We start from the raw sequence: 23,872 nt of genomic DNA on the forward strand, positions 1-23,872 counted from the left end.
TGCTGATTTTCTTTCTTTTTTTCTTTTAAGATTTATTTATTTTAGAGAGAGCGAGCAAGCAGGGGGAGGGACAGAGGGGAGGGAGACAAGCAGACTCCCTGCTGAGTGGGGAGCCCCACGCAGGGCTTGATCCCAGGACCCTGAGATCATGACCTGAGCAGAAATCAAGAGTCAGACGCTCAACCGACTGAGCCACCCAGGCGCCCCTTGACTGCGGATATTAAAATAGAAAGCAGTAATATAATAAATTCAAAAAACATGTATGTATTCAGATGAAAGATGATAATTGTTAACCTAAAATAAACAAAAGTATCCACAAAAGTATCTTTCGAGATCAAAGGCAAGATAAAGACATTTTTCACCAAAAAAATTTGCATTTAACCATAATGACCCCTGAGAAAGGGCACATTTATAGGATACCTTTCAGGAACAACAACGATCCGCAAGAAAGGTCTAAATTGCCAAAAAACAGCAAAGAAACTGTTATGCATGTGTATAAATCTAAACTAGCACTGACTGCAAGACACAATACTAGATAATAATGAATGATAATAATAATGAAATGAATAACATGAATAATAATGAAAAGTGTAGTAATAGGATTTCAATGTTCCTAAATTACTTATATGGTTAAAGAGGCAGTTAGAAATACTAACTTCAGACTTTTTTTTTTAAAGATTTTATTTATTTATTTGACACAAAGAGAGAGAGAGAGTGAGAGGGAACACAAGCCAGGGGAGTGGGAGAGGGAGGAGCAGGGAGCCTGATGTGGGGCTCGATCCTAGGACCCAGGGATCATGACCTGAGCCAAAGGCAGATGCTTAACGACTGAGCCACCCAGGAGCCCACTAACTTCAGACTTTTAAGATAAATATACATGTTAAATACTTACATTAAACACGAGAACCTCAAAACACCATTATATAAAGAAAGTAGCAGATGGCTTTACTCAAAGCCAAGCATTATTGTAATACCCCGATTCTTACTTTTAAAAAATACTCATCGTATATTTTTGCAGAACATTAATGGAGGATCCTTCCCTCAATGCACCCACTTCTGCTAAGCTCTTTCAACTTCACCATGTAAAGTTTAAGTTAGATTCAAAAGGACCTCCTGCCTGTGATGGAAGAAGACATACTGGAAGGTCAACAGGTCAGCTACCTAAGTTGTCCCTCTCCACACGGCAGCCAGAATGATCTCAACACAGAAAATCAGATCACATAATTTTCCTGCTAACAAGCCTTCAAAATCCATATTCTTACTGCATTCTCCAGACCCTGAATGATCTGGCTCTTTCTGACACCCCTAAACTCACTCTAAGTTTTTCTTCACCACTCCCTGTGTCTTCAGCCTCTACTCTCTCCTGACAGGTGTTTGGACACTGAAACTCTTGTCTGCTGAAGGATGTCCTGTTGTCTTGGCTTAGCTGCTTCCTCGAACCCTCTGCACGGCTGGCTTGACCTTCTCTCATACACGTACCATGAAGATCACACACAGTTACCACACCCACAAATGAACTACCCCTTCTTTTATCTTATTGCATAGATTATCCTCTTGGCATGATTGTGAAAGGAATAAAGCCTCCCTGGTTAAAAGAAGCCCACTAAAAAGTGTGTTTGCTATATAAAACAACTTCACAGAGACACCAGGCTGAATCACCACACAAGCTTTGGCTATCTCCTTTCTCAGAACTTTAAAACACACTCACAGAAATCTCTGGTCCAGTGTAACTGCAGACCAGATGAACTGGACACAATTATCTCTTTCAGCTTTCCAATAACATAGGTAATAAAGTATGGCTTAAAACAGATCTTGTCTAGTTATATGTATGGTCTGTTTTGAATGAGCCGTAGTCAATGTTTTGTTCCCTTCAATTTGCTTAAAGATGCTCTGTAGAGAGGGCAAACAAGGACTACTGATGTACTTCCATACATGTGTTCTTTCTACCACTCATTTTCTCAGTTTGTAATTATGGAAATAAAAGTACTTGCTTAAAATAAGTGCTGAAACCAAAAGAAAGGCTATCATTTCCTAACAAATTTCTCCATAGTTAAAAAGTGGCATTAGTGGGGCGCCTGGGTAGTTCAGTTGGTTAAGCTTCTGCCTTCAGCTCAGGTCATGATCCCAGGGTCCTGGGATCGAGTCCCACATTGGGATCAAGTCTCACATTGGGATCCCTGGTCAGTGGGGAGCCTGCCTCTCTCTGCCTCTGCCACTCCACCTGCTTGTGCTCTCTCTCTGATAAATAAATAAATAAAATCTAAAGTAAAATAAAATAAAAAGTGGCATTAGTGAGAACCCAAAACAACTTTAAGTCATCGGAACACTATTTCAAGCTTTAGTACAAACCCATAAGCTTCAATGTCCACAGTTACAAAATGCAATGATAAAGCATGTCTGAACTAATTCTGAGTTGATTTAAGTATCAAATAAGGAAATGCTTCATAAATTGTAATACAGGATTACTGTACTCCTTTTTAAAGGATAAAAGTTGGGTTATGGTTTTGGCCACACAATTACCCATTCAAATTAGTAAGGTATATTTTCCGAGTCAGAAATCACAACCTGAAATGTCTGCAGGGCAAGGGAGGTGAAATACATGAGTGAGGCAGGTGGGAGAAAGTACGAGCAGGGAGTGGAGACCCTGTGGAAACTGGAGAGTGTACGCACTCCATCCAAAGTGGGCAACCATATGCTGGCTTCAGCTGCTAACGGTTGCAAGCTCCCCCTTGCCTGGCCCTCCTGTTTCTCAGGAAAAGCTAGGACTGGGCGCCTGGGTGGCTCAGTTGGTTAAGCGACTGCCTTCGGCTCAGGTCATGATCCTGGAGGCCCCGGGATCGAGTCCCACATCGGGCTCCCTGCTCAGCGGGGAGTCTGCTTCTCCCTCTGACCCTCTTCCCTCTCGTGCTCTCTATCTCTCAGTCTCTCTCAAATAAATAAATAAAATCTTTAAAAAAAAAAAGGAAAAGCTAGGACTCTGGGAATTTATGCAAAATGCAAAATGTACTAATTCTAAAATATTGGTAAATAATTCAATTATTTTAAAGTGATGAGCTCACCCAAATCAACATATCCAAAGACCAAATTCAGCTTTTATGCTATCACCTTATGACTTCTACATGGGATTTGTGTTCTTTGTCAAGAAATAGACAATAGACATAAACCTAACCACATGGTGTGATTATCCTCAGAGCTCAGGAAAAATGGACACTAACAGTGGCTAGCATTTTTCTGACTGACTGCCATATGCCAGGTGCCTACTGTACTTACAGTTTTATATGCATTGTGTCATTTAAGACTCATAAGAAACATTCCAGAAAGGCATTACTGTAACCCGCATTTTCAGAAAAGAGACTGGGATTAGGGAGAGTTTTTAAGGTCATAATGCTGGTGAATGGTAGAGTCAAGAAAAAGACGAGGTCAAAGGACATGGTAGAAGGTTGTTGTTCAATGATAGATGATTTCAGTTCAGAAGAGTAATGCTCCCCAACTTGAGGGTCGTGACTCTCTGTGGTCCCCAAAATGGTAAAGAGTTTTCTGTGAATTATTTTGGAAGTCTAATGGAAATCTTCTATTTACCCTCTAATGGATAACTGAGTTTGTTTCCTATTACGAAGGAAAGGGAGTTTGTTTGTTAGATACAATTTTTCAAATTATGGATCCAGGGGAAAGACTAATGAAGAGATCATTGTTTAAAAAAAAAAGTTGGAAATGAAAAGTTTAGAGTACTGACATTGCAGAAATCATTAAAATGATAAAACATTTTAAAATCACAACTTTATATAATCTACATTCATATACTCTAAAGTAGATTTTCACTTACAAATATTTGTTTGTTCACCAAACTATTAGTAGCAACTAATGGACCTTCAAATATTTTGGATTTGGCACATAAAGTTTTTTTCAAACATGTGCACAAGAAAATTGGGTCGTAAAAGGAAGATGGAAGAGGAAGGCAAAACAATACTATCCCCTTTTGTGATGTGACCACAATCTCTGCAAATAGATATACCAGGCTGGTATTATAAGACCATCAAGTTGAACCTTTCACTTTGCACTTTTTTGCCCCACCAATAATAATAAAAAAGGACTAAGACAAATGAGAGTAATTTTTCACACACGCTAGACATCACATCAGTACATTCATAAAAAAAAGTTATCGTTGAAATCTTATACATCTCTAAATTCTCCAATTTGAAAACAATTATCTTTTATAATGTCATAAAAATCAAGATGGCATGAATAACACGGACCCTCATTTATTTGTCAAAACTTGGAACTTAGGCTCCAGCAAATGCAGAAAAGTTGTCAATTTGATCACCTACCTTTAAAAAAGTCTGAAGAGTAAAGCATAATGCTCAGATACAAGACACAGTGTCCAGGCTGCAGCTGTGATCCTGGGCCTGTGACACACAACAAAGTCATGGTGTTACAGGGATAAGCATCCAGGATCTGGGGAAAGTAATCAGAAGCTGAATTTATAAACATTTAGGTAGTATGGAAGGACTGTAATTTTTTCCTCCGTTTTAGCATTTTTATACAACACGGAGCATAAAGCACCTCATCTCCTTTACCAGCATAAAACAAATCTAAAGTTCCTGGATCAATGTGAATTATAAAAAAAAAAACTTAAGGCTTTACTTAAGCACCTACAATCACCACGAAAACTGGAGAAACAACGAAACCCATGAGGAGTCTTCGGATTTTCAAACAATGTTTTTTCTTCTTAATTTTAGTGCCGTTACAAGGGCTATTTCAAGGCTTACGTCCAATTACCATCCTAGTACTATTAAATGACCATTTAAAATGCTTTTGTTTTAAATTTCTCTTAGTAAAATGTTAGCAAGGTGCAAACAGAAGAAACTCCTGGAAAACAGAACGGGGCTGTTAGCAAGTTTCAATGACATCGTTTCTGGTAGGATTCCCCTATTTCTCAACAAGGATCACAGTGCTCTTGTCTGCACTTTTCTCTCTCCTTAGGAAACTTTCCAGAGGAATATGGAGTTGCAGGGACCCCAGGCCCACCGACCTGCTCCTAGAGAAATCATCCCCGAGCAAGAGCTCCCGGGGACCAACGCGGCGCGGCGCCACAAGTCCCTCCGCGGACCGCCGGGGCGAGGTGCGTCCTCCCCTCCGGTTCTCCCCGCACGTTCTTCACGCTCCCCCTCCAGGTCTCCGGGCCGGCCCGGAGCGGGGAAGCGGCACCGCCTCCAGGGCCCGCAGGCCCCGCCCCCTCCCCGGGCTCCTCGCCACACCCGCCCGGCCCTGACCCCTACCTGGGCGGGAAGCGGGCGCCTCCTTACTCCCCTCCCGGGGCTCGGGAACGTGCTTCCTCCCCGCCGCGCCCCCGCCGCACCCAGCCCCGCGCCGAGAGAGATGGCGCGCCACCCGCGCCTCGGAACCTCGCTGGGCGGTGGGCTGGCGGCGGGGGCTGCGAGGGTCTTTCCGGGACCAGGCCCGCGCCTCCCTGGCCTGGTGCCGGGGACGCGGGGCAAGGGGGATGCAGCGCCCACCCTGGGGCGCCCCCCAGATCCCTGGAACCTCCCGGACATGCCCAGGGTCCTGGAGCAAATTCACCTAATTTTAATGCGCGGTGCCTTTCTCCCCTCCCCCCGCGCCCCCCATGAACTTCCCCAATCTATGGGGCTCAAGTCCCCGGCTGAAAATAAGCATCGGTTTTAGACCTGCGAAAGGAAAGTGACTAAAGAAGTCACCCACAGGTACCAATTCACTTTGGCGATTTAAGGAACCTGGGGCTCAGGCTAAATGAAAGCTGGAAACTCTGCTTCAGGAAGACTCCTGTTTTTTTGTTTTGTTTTGTTTTTTTAAAGATTTTATTTATTTATTCATGAGAGACAGAGACAGAGACAGAGAGAGAGAGGCGGAGGGAGAGGCAGGCTCCCAAAGAGCAGGGAGCCCGATGCGGGACTTGATCCCAGGACCCTGGGATCATGACCTGGGCTGAAGGCAGACGCTTAACCATCTGCGCCACCCAGGCGCCTCCCTAGGAAGACTCCTGTTAATTACCAGTCCTCTAGTGGGTCCCGTGCGGCTCCAGGTCTGTCCTCCCTGTCCTGACGGTTCTGAGCTCCCTGAATGGGTCTATGCTGACCACATTCCCCTGAACAACTTCAAGGGACATTGGCACACAGTTAAGCCTTCCTCCCACCACCCTCCCCTTCAACAGGTGGGAACCACAGTCAAGATGTCCTTTGATTCTGTTAATAATCTAAATGGGTCTGACATTCATGATGTTATCTAAGTGAGAAGAATTCTAGAAGAGAACAGAGGTCATCTAGTCCTAATCAATGCATCTGCCTTAACAAAAACATGATCATTTGAATAGATGCCAAAAAGGCATTCAGCATATTCAAGATCCTTCCTCAGAAAGATCTTTGAACTCTAGAAATTGAACAATGAATTTTTCTCAGAATATCATATTATGCCTCAGATACATCTGGTATCTGAGGATATCTCAGTATATTGAGAATATCGTATCAATACTAACATGTAAACAGACTCAAAATTTTAAGTTACTTCTTTAAAAACCAGCATATCAAATATATTATTTAACATAATAAAAAGCAGTAACCGGGCACCTGGGTGGCTCAGTTGGTTAAGCGACTGCCTTCCGCTCAGGTCATGATCCTGGAGGACCCGGGATCGAGTCCCACATCGGGCTCCCTGCTCAGCAGGGAGTCTGCTTCTCCCTCTGACCCTCTTCCCTCCCGTGCTCTCTATCTCTCATTCTCTCTCTCTCTCTCAAATAAATAAATAAAATCTTAAAAAAAAAAAAGAAGTAACCAACTGGCTACACACAAAATAAAATAGGCCAACAATAACCAATTAAAATACAATGGGAAAATGGATGCCATTTACAATAGCAACAAAGAATATGAAATAACTAGGAATGATAAAAAAAAAAAGAGAAATGTAGATCTAAGAAGAAAAATGCAGGACTATTGAGAAAGTATTTAAAAAATATTTTATTAACTAGGGAGACAGAGGATATCCTTAAGTGAAAAAACAAAATTTTGAATACACAATTATTAGCTCCTAAATTAAGAGACAAAAATATTCTAGAATTCATCTGAGAAATTACATAAACTAGAAAAGCTAAGGCCAGTGGTTTTCAGACTGTGGTCTTGGGGCATCTGAGGTCATTCAAGGGGTTCACAAAATCAAAATTGCTTTCATGATAGTATTAAGACTTTTTTTTTTCCACTCCTTTTTCAGTATCCATTCTTTCACAAGTATACAGTCAAGTTGGCTACATCCTATGTGTTATACCAAGAGGCTGGATGCTGAAGCAGATATACCTTCTATCATGCCAAGCATGAAACAAATTTGCAAGAATGTAAAGGAATGCCATCTCTTCCACTAAATTTCTTTTGTTTTGGAAAACTGTAGTTATTGTTCATTAAAAAATGTTGTCTATACTAACATGCAATGAATTTACTAGTGTTTTTAAATTAATTTTTAAGTAAATATATTTTTAAATTTCTCAAATTTCTAATATGGTAAATATCAGGAGACATAACACACAAACAAAAGCGCTTTGGTGTCCTCAAATGATTTTTAGGAGTGTAAAAGAGGGTCTAAGACCAAAAAGTTTGAGAACCTTTCGATAACAATGAAATAAAAACATATTCGTAAACTATAATAATTAAGAGTATGGCACAACACAAGAATAGAATAGTATGTACAATCCAATCAGCCTAAGACCATCAAGGACAAAACCTGTGGTCTCACTGTCAAGTTTACCGACTCATTGCAGCAATGGCAACTGTCCACCATGAGGCAGAGTTTTGATAAACTCAAAGCCCAGCAGGGCTGGGAGTAAAGGGGCCAACATGAGGGTTGGACTGCAAAATGAACCTAGGGTTTGCTTCCTTGGATAAACTTGGAATGTCATATTCAGAAACACCTCATGTGAAGCTCTGCTCCTGAGTTGTAAAATCAAGGCCATTTGTCTGTATCAAAGTGAGTTAGACCTCTGAGCAAGAGTGGGATGTTTCATTCTTACTGATATAATTTCAAAAATTAAAATTTCTGATCGTCTAGGATTTTAGAGAACACGATTTTCCAATGAGTAAGAAAGTAGTAGTTACTCAAAGAAGATGTCTGTAGTGACACTTTAGAACTGCAATGTGCCCTTGGAAGAAATATGGTTTCCTGTTCATCTTGCAGCTGGCTGTCCCAGTCTGATAAATAGCCAGGTGGATTTTTACTTTCTCAGTCTGTTAGTTTTGCTTTTCAAAAGAAACTGATTAAATAGTTCCAAATAGATTTGGGTTAAATTTACCAATTATTTTCCTTTATGGTTTGCCAATAGATACAAGAACTTAACATATGATGTGAAGCCATAAAAAGCCATGTAGGAGAAAAATTTTATTCAATAAATGATTTTAGGACTACTGGCTAGCTTTTAGGCAAATATATAATTAGATCAGTGTGTCAAACCATGCACAAGAGAAATATGATAAGGATTAAAAATTTTGATTTAGAAAATCAAACCAGAAGTCTAGAAAAAATAAAATTAATATCTATAAAATATCTGGATGGAAAAATATTTTACGCTTAAAAGCAATCATATAGGAAAACAACTGGCAAAATTAACCAAATAATTTAGTATTCCCCTTGAAAATATCAACCAAAACAAACAAAAAACAGCAGATACAAAAAAGGGAACAATACTCTGGAAGAAATAAATGCAGCAGATAAAATAGGGTTTATATCTTTAATATATCTTAAAAAGTGCAATGAAATTGTTAAGAAAAGCACCAGGACTTTAACAGATAAAGAATAAAGAGATGACAAATGCTCTATTGAGAGGGAGGGCAGGAAGCTGTAGCCACATGAAGTGTTACCTTAATTCTATGTGGGTCTGGATTGAGAAGTTGAATAAAGGCCAGGAGAAGAAGGTCGCAGTCAGGGAAGGCTTCTTAGAGGAGTTGTTTGGTTTGAGGCATAAGGCAGTGTAGGAGCTCACTTGGTAGGAGAAAGAAGGTCACATCGGACAGACGGAGCAGCCCGTGCAGAAAGACAGACCTGGAGGAAAACACAATGCTTCAATATGCCTGAAGAGGCATTGGAAATAAAGCTGTAAAATGGGTGAGTTTGGCAAAAAGGCCCGCATGCCCAGCCAAGGAGATGTATTTGACCATGGGAGTTATTAAAGAATATTTGGGGGTGCCTGGGTGGCTCAGCTGGTTAAGCATCTGCCTTTGGCTCAGGTCATGATCCCAGGGTTCTGGGATCAAGTCCTGCAAGGGGCTCCCTGCTCTGTGGGGAGCCCTCCTCTCTCTCTCCCTCTGCTACTCCCCCTGCTTGTGCGCTCTCTCTCTCTCTCTCTCTCTGTCAAACAAATAAATAAAATATTTTTTAAAAAAAGAATATTTGGTAGTGAATACCACAGTCTAACAGTGGAGAAAGAAAGAGGTGACTTTGGGGGCTCCCAAGGATTTCTGACGGCCAGATTTGGTAACTGAATGTGGAAGAGAGGCAAAGGAGTTGAGAATCACTGAAATGTTGCCTTGGCTGTCATGACAGAGAAAGGAATCTTATTTTTGTCATCAGTAGACTCCCCCCTTCCTCCTGTCCCCCGCAAGATATCTATTTTTGACGGAGGAATCGCTTGATAGGTGTACTTGGACACACACACTATCCTCCCTGCCCCCACCAAGGAGTGTGCTTGATTTATAACAAATGGTTGCAGAACTGTCTTCCAGGAAATTTGGGTTCAGCCATCTGAGGGCTTTGTTCTGCTGATTAGAACTGAAAAGTTTAGGAAAAGATTCTGGGCAAAGAATGAGAGGCCCGGGAACCATTTAATAATGTTTTGCTGGAGCATGAGGGAAAGGAACCACCCTCTGCCTCTCCGTGAAAAGTCCAGTAAAATCTGTAGGAGGGATCAGGTAGATTTGGGGTGGAAATAAGACGAAGTATGAAGTCTGGCCTCAAGACACCTCAGATAGATGCAACGTATTGTAGTTGCGTGAACTAGGTAGAGAACTGTGGTCCCATAAAACAAAGAACTGCGGTCCCAGAAACCAAACCGAAAACAGCAGAAAGTGGGATTTGGGAGGGAAACGATGAATTCTAAATTTTACATATTGAGTTTGAAGTGTAAATGATTATTAGGCATAAGAGACAGCTTTTTGAGAGTGTTCAAAGTCTCTCTCTTTTAGAGTAGATCCATATCTGTGTGTCGCTCCAGAAAGGGTGGGGTTTGCTTTTCTTTTGTCTTCTGTGTCACTTTTTTCTGCTCTTAAGCTCTTCACTGGGTTAGTTCTCTGCCTTCTCACAGTATTTTTTTTCTACTGTTATTTTTTTTCCCTTTTATCTAGGAGACGCTCATCCTCCCCATCAGAGGTTGATGGGAGTAAATCGCACTCGTATTCTGAATTATTTCTAACAAATCAGAAATGAGCCACAAAGAGCTGAGGCTCAGAGTACAATGTCATCTTTATTACCATTCAAACAGAATTGAAGAGTAAGCCCAGGCCTCTTACCTCCCATCCTAGTTTTAAGCCACCCATCCAGTGTCAGGCAGAGAGGCTCAGAGAAAGACAATTCAGTGGACTTGCCAGGAGCCGACCCCACCTGGGAAGCTCACAGCACCTTGTGAGTGAGCCCAGCCCAACACGTGCAGAGATCTAGAGGGCAAGCAAGGGAAGGAGCAGCCCCCAGTCCTGCTTTCTGAACCTCAGAAGCTCCACCCTGCCAGATCTGCACATGAACCCCAGTCCAATTACATTTGTTCTCAAATGTATCCTTATCTCTATTCCGCTGGTATTGCCTTAATTTAGACGTCACCCTCCTAGTGCGTTCCACCTTTCTCCTGATTTTTGCCTCTGCCTTGTGCTCTCAACTTTATAATAAGTTAAATTATTAAAGGTATTCCTTAAACCCTTGGTAAGAAGTTTCCTTGCATTGATAGCACATCTGTGTGGTGATCCTCCCAGGCAGGAAAATATAGTGACTAGTCTGTAGGTCTTACTACCAGGTTTCTCTTTTATTTTTTTTTAAAGATTTTATTTTTATTTATTTGGCAGAGAGATACAGAGAGAGAACAAGTAGGCAGAGAGGCAGGCAGAGGGAGAGGGAGAAGCAGGCTTCCCGCCGAGCAGGGAGCCCGATGCGGGGCTCGATCCCAGGACCCTGGGATCAAGACCCGAGCCGAAGGCAGCCGCTTAACTGACTGAGCCACCCAGGCACCCCTGGGTCTCTCTTTTAAATGTGCAAGCTTTCTCCAAGTGCATTATCTCCTTTTATGTGCCCAATATTCCTGTCTCATGGAAAGTCCTGTAAGGTAGGTGTCTATATTTATCGACAAGGAAACTGAAGCAGGCACTCAATAATGACTTCTCAAAGGTCACAATCTTATTAAAGTTTCATCACTTCGAGATAAGAAATTCCAAAGGCTGCTACCTCTGTAAATGTTCAAAATAGAGTTTGATTTTCACAGAGGGATCAAGGATGAAATCATGATGCTTCAAATTGTCTAAACACCATTTACGGCTTCCCAGTGATGGGCAAGGCTTTGGCCGGGTGAGTCTTCCTTGGCACCTTTCTCTAGCTCCATTCAAACTGAGCACCCACTCTCCTCTCTACTTACTGAACTGTTAAAATCTCAGTTGTGATACACTTGATTGTTCTTTTTTTTTTTTTAAAGGTTTTATTTATTTATTTGACAGAGAGAGACACAGCGAGAGAGGGAATACAAGCAGGGGGAGTGGGAGAGGGAGAAGCAGGCTTCCCGCGGAGCAGGGAGCCTGATGCTGGGCTTGACCCCAGGACCCTGGGATCATGACCTGAGCCGAAGGCAGGTGCTTAGCCTTTACCAGAATCAGTATGACGGGTATGGTAGGCTTTTTTTTTTTTAAGAATTTCATCCCTTCATTCTTGATTCATCACTCCATAAATATTTACTCAGTGTTTCTATAGGCTAGAGCTGTTCTAGGCATTGACTTTGAAACCAATCTTTGCCATATATACCTGTAAAACATTCGCAGCATTTACTCACTCTCTATATGAGCTGACACTCTGTAACTAAGTGGAGGACTACTAATATCAGATTACTAATATAAACGATACTCAGATAGTTGAGACTAACACATCCTTTCACCACTAACCTTATGTAAATCATCTAACTTGTCTGGATTCAAAACTGGTTCAAAAAGTTGGTCCAGGTGTTTTCTTAATCTTAGCTTTGGGCCCTTTGGCTGGTTGCCTCCTTGCTATCAGTTTCTCAGCGCTAAGGACCTGTAAACATTTACATATGCATTACGCAATTACGCTAGTGCAAGCATATCAAAACTATCATTTTTACTTCATCTATTCAGGCAGAGTCCAAGATTTGACTTATATGTGTCTGTAAAATATTCCACATTTTGGGCACCTGGGTGGCTCAGATGGTTAAGCGTCTGCCTTCGGCTCAGGTCATGATCCCAGGGTCCTGGGATCAAGCCCAGCATCAGGCTCCCTGCTCCGCGGGAAGCCTGCTTCTCCCTCTCCCACTCCGCCTGCTTGTGTTCCCTCTCTCGCTGTGGGATCAAGTCCCACATCGGGCTCCCTGCTCAGCAGGGAGTCTGCTTCTCCCTCTGACCCTCCCCCCTCTCATGTGCGCTCTCTCTCTCTCTCTCTCATTCTTTCTCTCTCAAATAAATAAATAAAATCTTTAAAAAAAATTCCACATTTTAAGACGTCATTGGGGTCACCGACTTGATTTTTCTTTATGAATTTTGAACTTTTGCCATTGCTTTGCATTAGGTTGTGTGGGAGGGAGGAACTGTGTAATATCACTATGTAATTTAATTGAAATGTTCACTGCTGTAGAGTGTATGCAAGCTGCTTCAAATAGCACGCATTGCATAGGCTTTCTTTCCCTCTTGCTCCTTATGCGTCAGGCAGTAAAACAGTGAATAGAAAGGAAGAACATGTCTTGTTTGGTGAATGATGGTTTTTGTTGGTGATCATTTTTTTTTACCTTGACCTACATTCATTTAGTATCAGATACTTCCACCGACGCTCATCAGTTGGCAAGATAATATCAAATAATCATTATCAAAATGAAATGTTTGGTTTGGATTCTTAATCAGAATTTAAACCATAGTTTAAAAACAGTTTCATTTAGGGGTGCTTGGGTGGCGCAGTCAGTTGCGCGACCAACACTTGGTGGGGAAAAAGGACAAGCATTGAGGGTGTGAAGTAGGGTTTACTTCTTAGAAAGTAGAGGAAGGTATTTAATATCTTTCCTTCAGAATATTTATAGCTAACATAGCTTTTTAAAAATTTGAAGTGTGTTGAGAGATTTCTTGGTTTTGTTTTTTGTTTCTGTTTGTTTTTTAAGCTCTCTCTGGATTATCGCAGACTGTTTATAATTGTGCATTTTTCCTTATGGAGCATTTTGGGTTGGAAGATAGAGGGTCAGGGTAGGAGGGAATTTAAGGGAAATTTCAACATCATATACTTCAACCCCCTATTTTATAGAGTAGGACACTGGGGGTTAATTCACTTGCCTGAGGGCACACATCAAGTAGGTAGCACACCCCAAGGGAAGAGCGCTGACTTTCTTTCTTTTGGCCCACATTCTTGCCAGAACATTGCACTCACTGCCTGATTAATCTTAGGGTGGGTTTGGGGCTACTGGGAACTCACTTGGGCAGGTACCCATGGTATACAAAGAGATACAAATTATGATCTTTATTTTTAAGCTTATAGTTGTGGACCCCAACAGAGTTCCTACAGAAAACGGAGACCCTTAGATCTCCTTATGTCAATGTTTTGGATTTGACAATCCTAGTTGTAAAGGATCCATGTATAGAAAGAGAATTAAGAAAATAATTTTTAATTTCATTAAAAAATATGGATCAAAAGCTTCCTGTATGCCAGGTGTATTCTCAGTGTAGGGGATATAACAATCCAAGACATGGTCAAAATCCCTGCTTGAATGGAGCTTGCGTTCTAGTTGTAAAGACTAAATAAGTCAAATATATTTCACTTCTGATGGTAACAAATATGAAAAGAATAGAGCAGGGAAAGGGGATAAAAAGGTTGGGCATAGAGGCTGTCAAAAGTAGTGTGGGGAGGGGCAGGGCCAACTGAGAAGGTGGCATTCAGGCCCTATGGGAATGAGGATCCAAGAATTAACATGGTGGCTGGAGCCCATGAAACATAGAAGCTTTTTCTACCCCATGGAGAAGTGTCCTCCTGTGGGGCAGGGTTGTCTCTATTGAAGCACCCAGATCTCTAGGGTGTCTTGTTTAATCACTCTTCACTCATATCACTGGGGGTGAGGCCACTGTGAGTTTACTTTCTGCCCCAAAGTATCCCAAGTGTTTAGTAATTTAAAAGGTGATGAGCCCTTGACATCGAGGAGGCGGCACAGGAAGAAGGAACTAAGAGCTGGGAGCTAACCCACAGTGAGTCTGAGACTGTGCAAAACAATTGACATTAGTATCCAAACTGTTCTTTTTCCAGCTCTATTGAGATATAATTGACATATACACTGTGTAAGTTTTAAGGAGTCCACGTATTGATTTCATACATTTATATATTGCAAAATGATTACCACCATAGCAATAGCTAATACTTCTAGCTTGTCCATTTCATTTTTGTGGTGAGAATATTTGCCAGAGTCCAGCTCCAGCAGGAAAGGGTTCCTCGAAGGAAAGGACGATGTCGGCGAGTGAGGAGGCACAGACACAGGATCAGGTTGTAAGCATCTCCCTCGATAGCCTCGGAGGGACTTTTTTTATTCATTAGAATGTTTCCTTGTTTTTCCATTCTTTCATAACATGTGATTTTATTTTTTACGTTTTATCGCAATCATTTCAGATTTAAAAAACAGAGCGTGACCGGGCGAGACAAAGTGTGACCTATAAAGGTTATCTACAGTTTATTCTTTCTCCAAAGGCAGCTTACAGTGTGTGCACCCTATCTTATCAAAGTACTTATTCCATTTCTATATGTTTTTGTCTCTTGTCCTTGCTCCATAGACACCACGGAGGATTACTCCTCTTAATCCTTTCCCAGAGGCTGTCAGATGATGCCCGCACCCTTTTTCCCTTAATCTTGTACCATTTATTCATGTCCTCACCATCAACTCCAGTATAAGGAACGGGAGGAGTAGGGGTAAGGAAGTTAATCCTACTCCAGGGCTTGCCTCGAGGGGCATAGCAGAGGTGGCCTCCTATTTTGTATGCAGCATAGGGAGGTCCCTTACTATGGGAACGACATGAGATGCTCTTCTCTTAGAACACTGGTGCTTCTGAGGTGCCTGTGGGATCTCATCAATAGGAATTTTTACTGGGTCTGGATCCAACAGCTCCCTTAAACGAAGCTTATCAAAAGAACTCCACGTTGCTCATGTTAGATGAATTACGGATTGGAGGACATTGGGTAATTTTACTTCTTGGCCCATTGTCAGCCTTCCTGGAATCAGTTTCGTTATGATTGCTTGCATAGGCATAACTAAATTTATAAATCATTTTATCATGAAACCCTAGAAAAAATCCCATGATTATAAAGATTGCCGCAAATAAAATGAAAGGAAGTAGCAGGAGCCAGCTGTGGAGTCTCCTGATTTTCAGGATTATCCCCCATACTTGAACTTTGTCAAACAGCATGAGTAGCTTGGCTTGTGCCAGATATTTAAGATTTACAATCTTAGCAACTTTTATGTATATAATACAGTATTAATTATTAGCTATCATCCCCATGCTATACATTATATCCCCAGAACGTATTCATCTTACAACTGGAAGTGTGTACCCTTTGACCAACATCTCCCCATTTGCCCACCCTGTAGCCCCTGGCAACCATCATTCTACTCTCTATTTCTAGGAATTTAGCTTTTTTATTTTCTACTTATGAGGGATATCATAGAGTATTTGTCATTCTTTGTCTGACACTTAACATGATGCCCTCAAGATTCATCCAAGTTGTCACAAATGGCAGGATTTCCTTCCTTCTCATGGTTGAATAACATTCCATTGTATATATACATCTTCTTTATCTGCTCATCTGCTGACAGATATTTGGGTTGAATATTCCTAATTTAGCAGCATCATGCAAATTGTCACCACTCAGGAAACTTAACAGTGAGTCCAGTAATCCCGTAGAGTGGTTATTTGGATGCTCCCGGGGAGATACACATGCCGCAATGTGGTAGAGATGGATGGAGGCTCCAAGTAGAATCAATTTTGGAAGGAAATGACCTAAAAACATAGAATCAAGTTCCTGTTTTCCACTCAGTTACCAGGGATTTTAGAAATCTTATGCCTGACTTTAAAAATTATGGAACTAACAAAGCATTCAGTCTTTTTGTATGATCAGATAGTGGGATGTGAGGAATTTTCAGGTCAAAAGGCATGTGTGTTAGTATCTCCTATTGACATTGTAATATTAGAGATAACCTCCGGGAGATCCTGAACATATTCAGGCAAAAGCAGGCAAACAAATATTCAGGATGTTACAAGTGTAGAAAATCCTTGGGGTTAAACATGCCAGGCAGTAAGTACAAGAGAGTAAAGAGAATGAAAATATCCTAGAGTCATAAAAGTACTGCCAATTTATGAGAGTGCTTCAAAAATACTCTCTATTCTGTTTTTTAAAGGGTTTATTTTATTTGAGAGAGAGATAGAGAGAGCGGGGGAAGGGGCAGAGGGAGAGAGAAACTTAAGCAGACTCTGTGCTGAGCACGGAGCCCAATCTCATGACCCTGAGGTCATGACCTGAGCCAAAACCAAGACTCGGGCGCTTAACCAACTGCGTCACCCAGGCGCCCCCCAAAATACTCTTGGTATGGTATTCTATAATACCCAGCATGTTTTAGTTATCTAGACCTTTCCAGACCATTACATTTCAATAGAGTTTATTTCACTTACTTTGGTTTATTTTTCCCACAAAAATCTCAACTCTTATTCTAGCTTAGCAGTAAAAAAATTAGAGTTCATCATACACATTTAATTAATTTATTATCAGTTGACCTCTTGGCTATGAACAATGAACACTATGTATTTGCAATTTGTACATTATTTTTTTTTTTTTTTTTAAAGATTTTATTTATTTATTTGAGAGAGAGAATGAGAGATAGAAAGCATGAGAAGGAAGAGGGTCAGAGGGAGAAGCAGACTCCCCGCCGAGCAGGGAGCCCGATGCGGGACTCGATCCCGGGACTCCAGGATCATGACCTGAGCTGAAGGCAGTCGCTTAACCAACTGAGCCACCCAGGCGCCCAAGCAATTTGTACATTATTTAAAGTTTCTGTGCCTCAATTTACTCATCTAGAAAATGGTGAAAAATAAGAATATTACCTACATCATAGAGCTATTTTGAGGATTAAATGAAGTTATCACTATAGGAACTCTATAAGTGGCATATAATACACAATTAACATATATTAGCTCTAATTATTACATCAGTATTATATCAGTATTATAATTAGCATCTTCCACTCACAGAAGGATTTCAGGGCTCCTATTACAAAACTCTTTTCTTCATATTCCAATATGCCAGCTATTTGAATCAAGAAACTCGGATAATTTCATGGAGAGTCATCTTTATAATCTCATAGAAAGAAAGTGGCCTTTATTATCATTGAGATTCACTCTAGTACTAGCTGCATGAATTTTGTACAATTCTTTAATTTCTCTGAACCTTATTTGTCTCTTTTGTATAGCAAAATAACTATTATTAACACCTTCACAGAGAAACGTATACTCAAGTTCAGAGATGTTAAGGACTAAAAAGATAATACGTAAGTTCCGGTACTTCGTTGACTCATTAAATGGTAACTACTGCTTTTAGTTGTTTTTTGTCGGTTTTTTTTTTTTTTTTCAGGAAAACCCTGATACTAAAACTATGTATTTCTTCAAACCAAGGTAGCCAAAGTCAAGGCTAACAGAGATTTTTCCCTCCAGAAGTACCCCTTACGAATTGAATGTTTCCTACTTCTTTCCTGCCCAGTATTAAGTCTTCTGCAGAAATCTAAATAAAGAGGTGACCATGGCTTCCAAAAACCTACTATTTTATGTTAATCATATTCCTTTATTGAATGAGGACCCTGAATTGTGTAAATGAATCCTATCTTCCTTTCAGGTAGGTGATCGAATGTACTGAAATAAAAAGACAAACGTAGGTGCGCCTGGGTGGCTCAGTGTTAAGCGTCTGCCTTCAGCTCAGGTCATGATCGCAGGGTCCTGGGATTGAGCCCCACATCGGGCTCCCTGCTCAGCAGGAAGTCTGCTTCTCCCTCTCCCACTCCCCCTGCTTGGGTTCCCTTTCTCGCTATCTCACTCTCTCTCTGTCAAATAAATAAAATCTTAAAAAAAAAAAAAAAAAGACACACGTAGCAATTGCCTGGCTCCCTCTCAGGGCTAACCTGCCCAGGGGTCTGGTTCTGTCCCTCAAGAGAGAACCTCGCTCGAGTTCTCGCAGAGGAGGACAGAGTACTGCTGCTCACCTGCATCACATTTCCTTTGACTGATCTCATCCAAACTGAAAGGAGCCCCAGAAGAACAGCCCCAGAGCTGAAGCCAGATCCACCCATTCTAGTGAGGAATCATATGGGCAAGTACAGGTGAATCACAGAACAAACGGAAGCAACCATTCTTAGGAAACAATGGTATTTTGTCCATGTTTATGTGTTAGTTCATTATTGCTGAAACTTCCTTCTTTGGCAGAGACTTTCAAAAACACTGCACTTTGGGGGCAGTCAGCACCAGAGCAGAAAGAGAAGAAAAAGAGGAGGGTTGGAAAAGTCAACAGAAAAAATAAATTTTGCATATCCCACTCCAAAATGAGTCTCCTTCAACACAATGGGAAGGGCACAGGAGGACTACATAAGTGTCATTTAACAACTGTGAACTAGAGTTTTTAGGCAAACAGGGTTCAGGGTGAACTTTTCCGGATTAGCAATATAATTAGCCTTCGCTATGATTATAATTAACAGGCCAAGGGTTCAGGATGTGTATGTTTTGTTCTCTTTGATTTAAGCAACACCAATAAAAATTCCAATGCTCATTCTCTTCTGAAAGTTCCTGAAGCTGAAATGAAGGCATAGCCTTATCTTTTACATGAAGAACTCATCTCTGATTCCAAAACTGTAAAATTCTCTATCATGGTATGAATTCAAGGCTGGGAAGCATCAAATGATGGGGTGATGCAAGTTGTCCTGCTGGTGTTAAATTATACATTTGCTTAAAGCTAAGGTAAAGTAATCCCACAGAGTTTGTTAAAATATTTACATTGCTAATTAGTGTAATGGGAGCAGTAGATTCTATACAAGATAGCTCTGAAAAGGAGGAAAACCAGGAAAACAAATGTTTTTTTTTTTTTTTAAAGATTTTATTTATTTATTGGACAGAGAGAGACAGCGAGAGCAGGAACACAAGCAGGGGGAGTGGGAGAGGGAGAAGCAGGCTTCCCGCCGAGCAGGGAGCCCGATGCGGGACTCGATCCCAGGACCCTGGGATCATGACCCGAGCCGAAGGCAGACGCTTAACGACTGAGCCACCCAGGCGCCCAGGAAAACAAATGTTAAAAAACATAAAGAAATAAAAAGAAAGGACAAGATCCACCTTTGGAAATACATTTTCAAATGTTTACAGATGCAAGACATGTTTCCCCCCGCCCAAGTCCACCAAATATGCGGTTTTTATACCTCTGAGGGTACAGGGTTTGATGCTTAAAAACATATGCAGGGACATCTTTCAGGCAGAGCAAATTAGAGCAAATCATTCTAGCCCTTGCTGAGGGTGGGTATCCCCATTGGTGCAGACTGTGGATGAGCTGCTTAACTGGAGGGGTGAGCACTAAGAACTATGCTTCTTTGTGGTGCCAAAAAGAAATCGATGCCTAAATGTACATTTGATGCTACAAAGCCACAGAGTTCCCATTACCTTCAAGAAAAAGAATGAGATCACCATCCTTCCTTCCATATATATCTGGGGCCCTCTTTGTTGATTGTAACCCTGATGGTATCATTAATTCTCGTTTCAAGGAATTTATACATACAAGGTAACATATCGAGAACTGACTCTGCCATATGCCCAAGAGGCTCTTTGCATATATCATTTACTATAATCCTCACAAGACCCTGACTGGACTGGAAAGAAATTGGCATTTCCATTTTACAGAAGAGTGAAGTAAGGCTGAGAGAGGCTGAGCAACTAACCCAAGGCAGTACTGTGTATTAAGTGGTGGCCTCAGGTAATAAGAAGCTCGTTTATACACAGTTGAGTTTTATAGAGTAGGGGATACATTGCAGACTTTCTTATTTTAAAAACTTGCCTAAAATAATAATTTTTTTAAAGACTTTATTTATTTATTTTGGCAGAGAGGGAACACAGCAGGGGGAGTAGGAGAGGGAGAAGCAGGTTTCCCGTGGAACAGGGAGCCCAATGTGGGGCTCCATCCCAGAACCCTGACATCAGGACCTGAGCCGAAGGCAGATGCTTAAGGGACTGAGCCACCCAGGTGCCTCAGTTTTTTTTTTTTTAGATACTTTGTTTACAGACAATTGTTCAGATAAGAAATGGGGGAATTTGATGTGCCAAATTGGTTGACTGCCTTTTAAAACAAATTCTGGCAAAATACATATAATATAACATTTACCATTTTATTTTTTTTTAATTAATTTATTTAACAGAGAGAAAGTGTGATAGAGTGGGGGGGGAGAACACAAGCAGGGGGAGGGGCAGAGAGAGAGGGAGAAAGCAGGCTGGGCAAGTAGCCCAACGTGGGGCTTGATCCCAGGACCCTGGAATCCTGACCTGAATCAAAGGCAGATGCTTAACCAACTGAGCCACCCAGGCGCCCCACATTTTAGTTATTTTTAAGTGTACATTTCAGTGGCATTAAGTACATTCACACTGTTGTGCAACCATCATCACCACCATCCACCCACAAAACTTTTCATCTTGTAAACCTGAAAGTCTGTCCCCATTAACAATATAACTATCATTTTCCATTCCCCCGGGCCCTGAGCACCACAAGAAGCAACAGTTCTCAGTGCTCACCCCTCCATTCTACTTTTTGTCTCTATGAATTGAGTATCTAGGTAACTCACATAAGTGAATCACATAGTATTTGTCCTTTTGTGACTGTCTTATTTCACTGAGCATAAAGTCTTCAAGGCTCATCCATGTTGTAGCATGTGTCAGAATTTCCTTGCTTTTTAAGATTGAATACTAATCCATTGTGCATGTACACCACATTTTGTTTATCCATTCACCCATCCACGGACACTTGGATTGCTTTCACCTTTTGCCTATTAAGAGGAATGCTGCTGTGGGGACACCTGGGTGGCTCAGTTGGTTAAGCATCTACCTTTGGCTCAGGTCATGATCCCAGGGTCCTGGGATCGAGTCTCTCAGCGGGGAGTCCGCTTCTCCCTCTGACCCTCCCCCCTCTCGTGCTCTCTTTCTCTCTCTCTCAAATAAATAAATAAAATCTTTTTAAAAAGAAGAAGAAGAATGCTGCTATGAACATGGATGTTTGTGCAAACATCTCTTCAAGTCTCTGCTTTCAAGCCTTTTGGGTATATACCCAAGAGTGGTGTTGCTGGATCAAATTATATGTCTATTTTTAATTTTTTGAGGAAACTACTATTTTCCACAAAAGTTGTACCATTTTACATTCCCACCAACACTGCACAAGGTTTCCAGTTTCTTTTTTTTTTTAATTTTATTTATTTATTTATTTGACAGAGAGAGCATAAGCATAGGGAGCAGCAGAGGGAGAGGGAGCATTTCCTCATGTGTAACATGGGGATAATAATATTGACCTCACAGAAATGTTGTAAGGATTAAACATATGCGAAAACAATACGTTTCACAAAATGTATGTGAAAACATTATGTCACATACTCCCCCACAGGGAGCCCGATGAGGGGCTCAATCCAGGACCCTGGGATCATGACCTGAGCTGAAGCCTGATGCTTAACTGACTGAGCCACCCAGGCACCCCAGGGTTTCCACTTTCTCCACATCCTCTTCAACGTTTGTTATGTTGTTTTTGATAGTAGCCATTTTCATGGGTGGGGGGTGAGATTGATAGCCTTTTAATGTATAGGTTTGCTTCTGCATAGAAAGGTAGGAAACTTCATAGATATCCCAAAATAGCCTCTCCATTTACTAACAACTGAATCTAAATTTCTTTGCATTGTGTGAATCATTCAAGGCTCTCAATAAAATGGATATTAGTTATTAATGATTAATAGCATTTGTGAAATTGTTTTCACATACGTTTAATCCTTACAACATTTCTGTGGGGTCAATATTATTATCCCCATGATACACATGAGGAAACCGAGGTCTGAACTGGTCAAGAGCTCAGAGACTCAACCTCGGATCCTCTGGCTCCAAATCCTGGATAATCCCACACTGCTGGAGGCTGGAGGCAGTTAGGAGGGGTGTTAAAAGAGGAAATTATTATCACTGGTTAAAAATTATTGGATTGATGGGGCACCTGGGTGGCTCAGTCGGTTAAACCTCTGACTCCTGATTTTGGCTCAGGTCATGATCTCAGGATCCTGGGATTGAGCCCTGCATCAGGCTCCGCACTCAGTGGGGACTCTGCTTGAGGACTCTTTCCTTCTCCCTCTGCTCCTCCCTTCCCCCCACTCACATGCTCTCTTTCTCTAAAATAAAATAAAATAATCAAACCATTTTATTTTTTTTAAAGATTTTATTTATTTATTTGAGAGAGAGAATATGAGAGAGAGAGAGAGCACAGGAGAGGGGGGAGGGTCAGAGGGAGAAGCAGACTCCCTGCTGAGCAGGGAGCCCGATGTGGACTCGATCCCGGGACTTCAGGATCATGACCTGAGCCGAAGGCAGTCACTCAACCAACTGAGCCACCCAGGGGCCCTAATTAAACCATTAAAAAAAAAAATTATTGGATTGGTGAGTAGAGAGCAAGACCTGAGGGAGTGTGGAATTTGGAACTCCTAAATTTGACGGTTAGGTTGAAGTGAAACTAAATTCAAGTGAAGGATCCCATGATCTGAAGTGGGGGAGCTCTCAGAGGAGAAGAATGTTGCATAACGAGTTTTACTCTTTTGCAGAGTTAGGGCTTTGCCTTCTTGTGGATTTGCTACTGACACACCTTGAAACACTGGGCAAGATTGTTTCTCTCCCTCTCAGTTTTTGACCTGAAAAACAGAGACCACTCTCTTCCTTACAGGAAAAGCCAAAGCATTTGAATCTGTAACATTTTCTAAGCTTCTTGGGAAAAATGCTTGCTGAATTTTATTTACTTGATTTCACTCTGAAAATGACAATGGTAATTAAACATTTTCTGTGTTTAACACAGAACTTGAATATTTAGAATGAAATGCTCTACATGGAAGTGTTAAATTCCCTTTCAGAAATTATTATATTATACCTCCAAAATTACTATGGACACCATTCATTTAAGAAATAAACCTTTAGTAATGTTTCACTATCTAATAACGCAATTTTAAAAATGGCTTCAAGATTAGTGTTTTATGATAAGTTGGACAGTAAGAAATAGAAAGATCAGACATTATGATCCCATTCACTTGTTCATTATCTAATCAACTGACACTAAGAACTTTATTTTTTTTAAATGTTTTATTTATTTATTCATGAGAGTCAGAGAGAGAGAGAGAGAGAGGCAGAGGCAGAGGGAGTGGGAGAGGGAGAGGCAGAGGGAGCGGGAGAGGGAGAAGCAGGCTCCCGGCAGAGCAGGGAGCCCGATGTGGGACTCCATCCCAGGACCCTGGGATCATGACCTGAGCCAAAGGCAGACACTTAACCATCTGAGCCACCCAGGGGCCCGACACTAAGAACTTTAGAATATGGACAACCATTTAGTAACCCACGAACTTTATTACTTAAAT

General features: G+C 41.3%; 1 protein-coding gene across 4 annotated transcripts in view; it reads right to left on the reverse strand.

The window, feature by feature from the left end:
* MYO3A (myosin IIIA) overlaps positions 1–5,163 on the reverse strand; it is a 231,842-nt gene extending 226,679 nt beyond the window's left edge. For 3 of the 4 annotated variants that reach the window (XM_035729263.1, XM_027593914.2, XM_027593918.2), the window contains exons 1-2: positions 5,030–5,163; positions 4,326–4,403 (exon numbers count right to left, since the gene is read on the reverse strand). The gene's annotated coding sequence lies outside the window, so the exon portion shown is untranslated. Of the gene's footprint in view, positions 1–4,325; positions 4,453–5,029 lie in introns of all 4 variants that reach the window. The other variant, XM_035729262.1, reaches the window with a different exon arrangement.
* Between the last annotated feature and the right edge of the window lie 18,709 nt (positions 5,164–23,872).

The sequence above is a fragment of the Zalophus californianus genome, chromosome 9, assembly GCF_009762305.2.
Source record: "Zalophus californianus isolate mZalCal1 chromosome 9, mZalCal1.pri.v2, whole genome shotgun sequence".
Taxonomy (NCBI): domain Eukaryota; kingdom Metazoa; phylum Chordata; class Mammalia; order Carnivora; family Otariidae; genus Zalophus; species Zalophus californianus.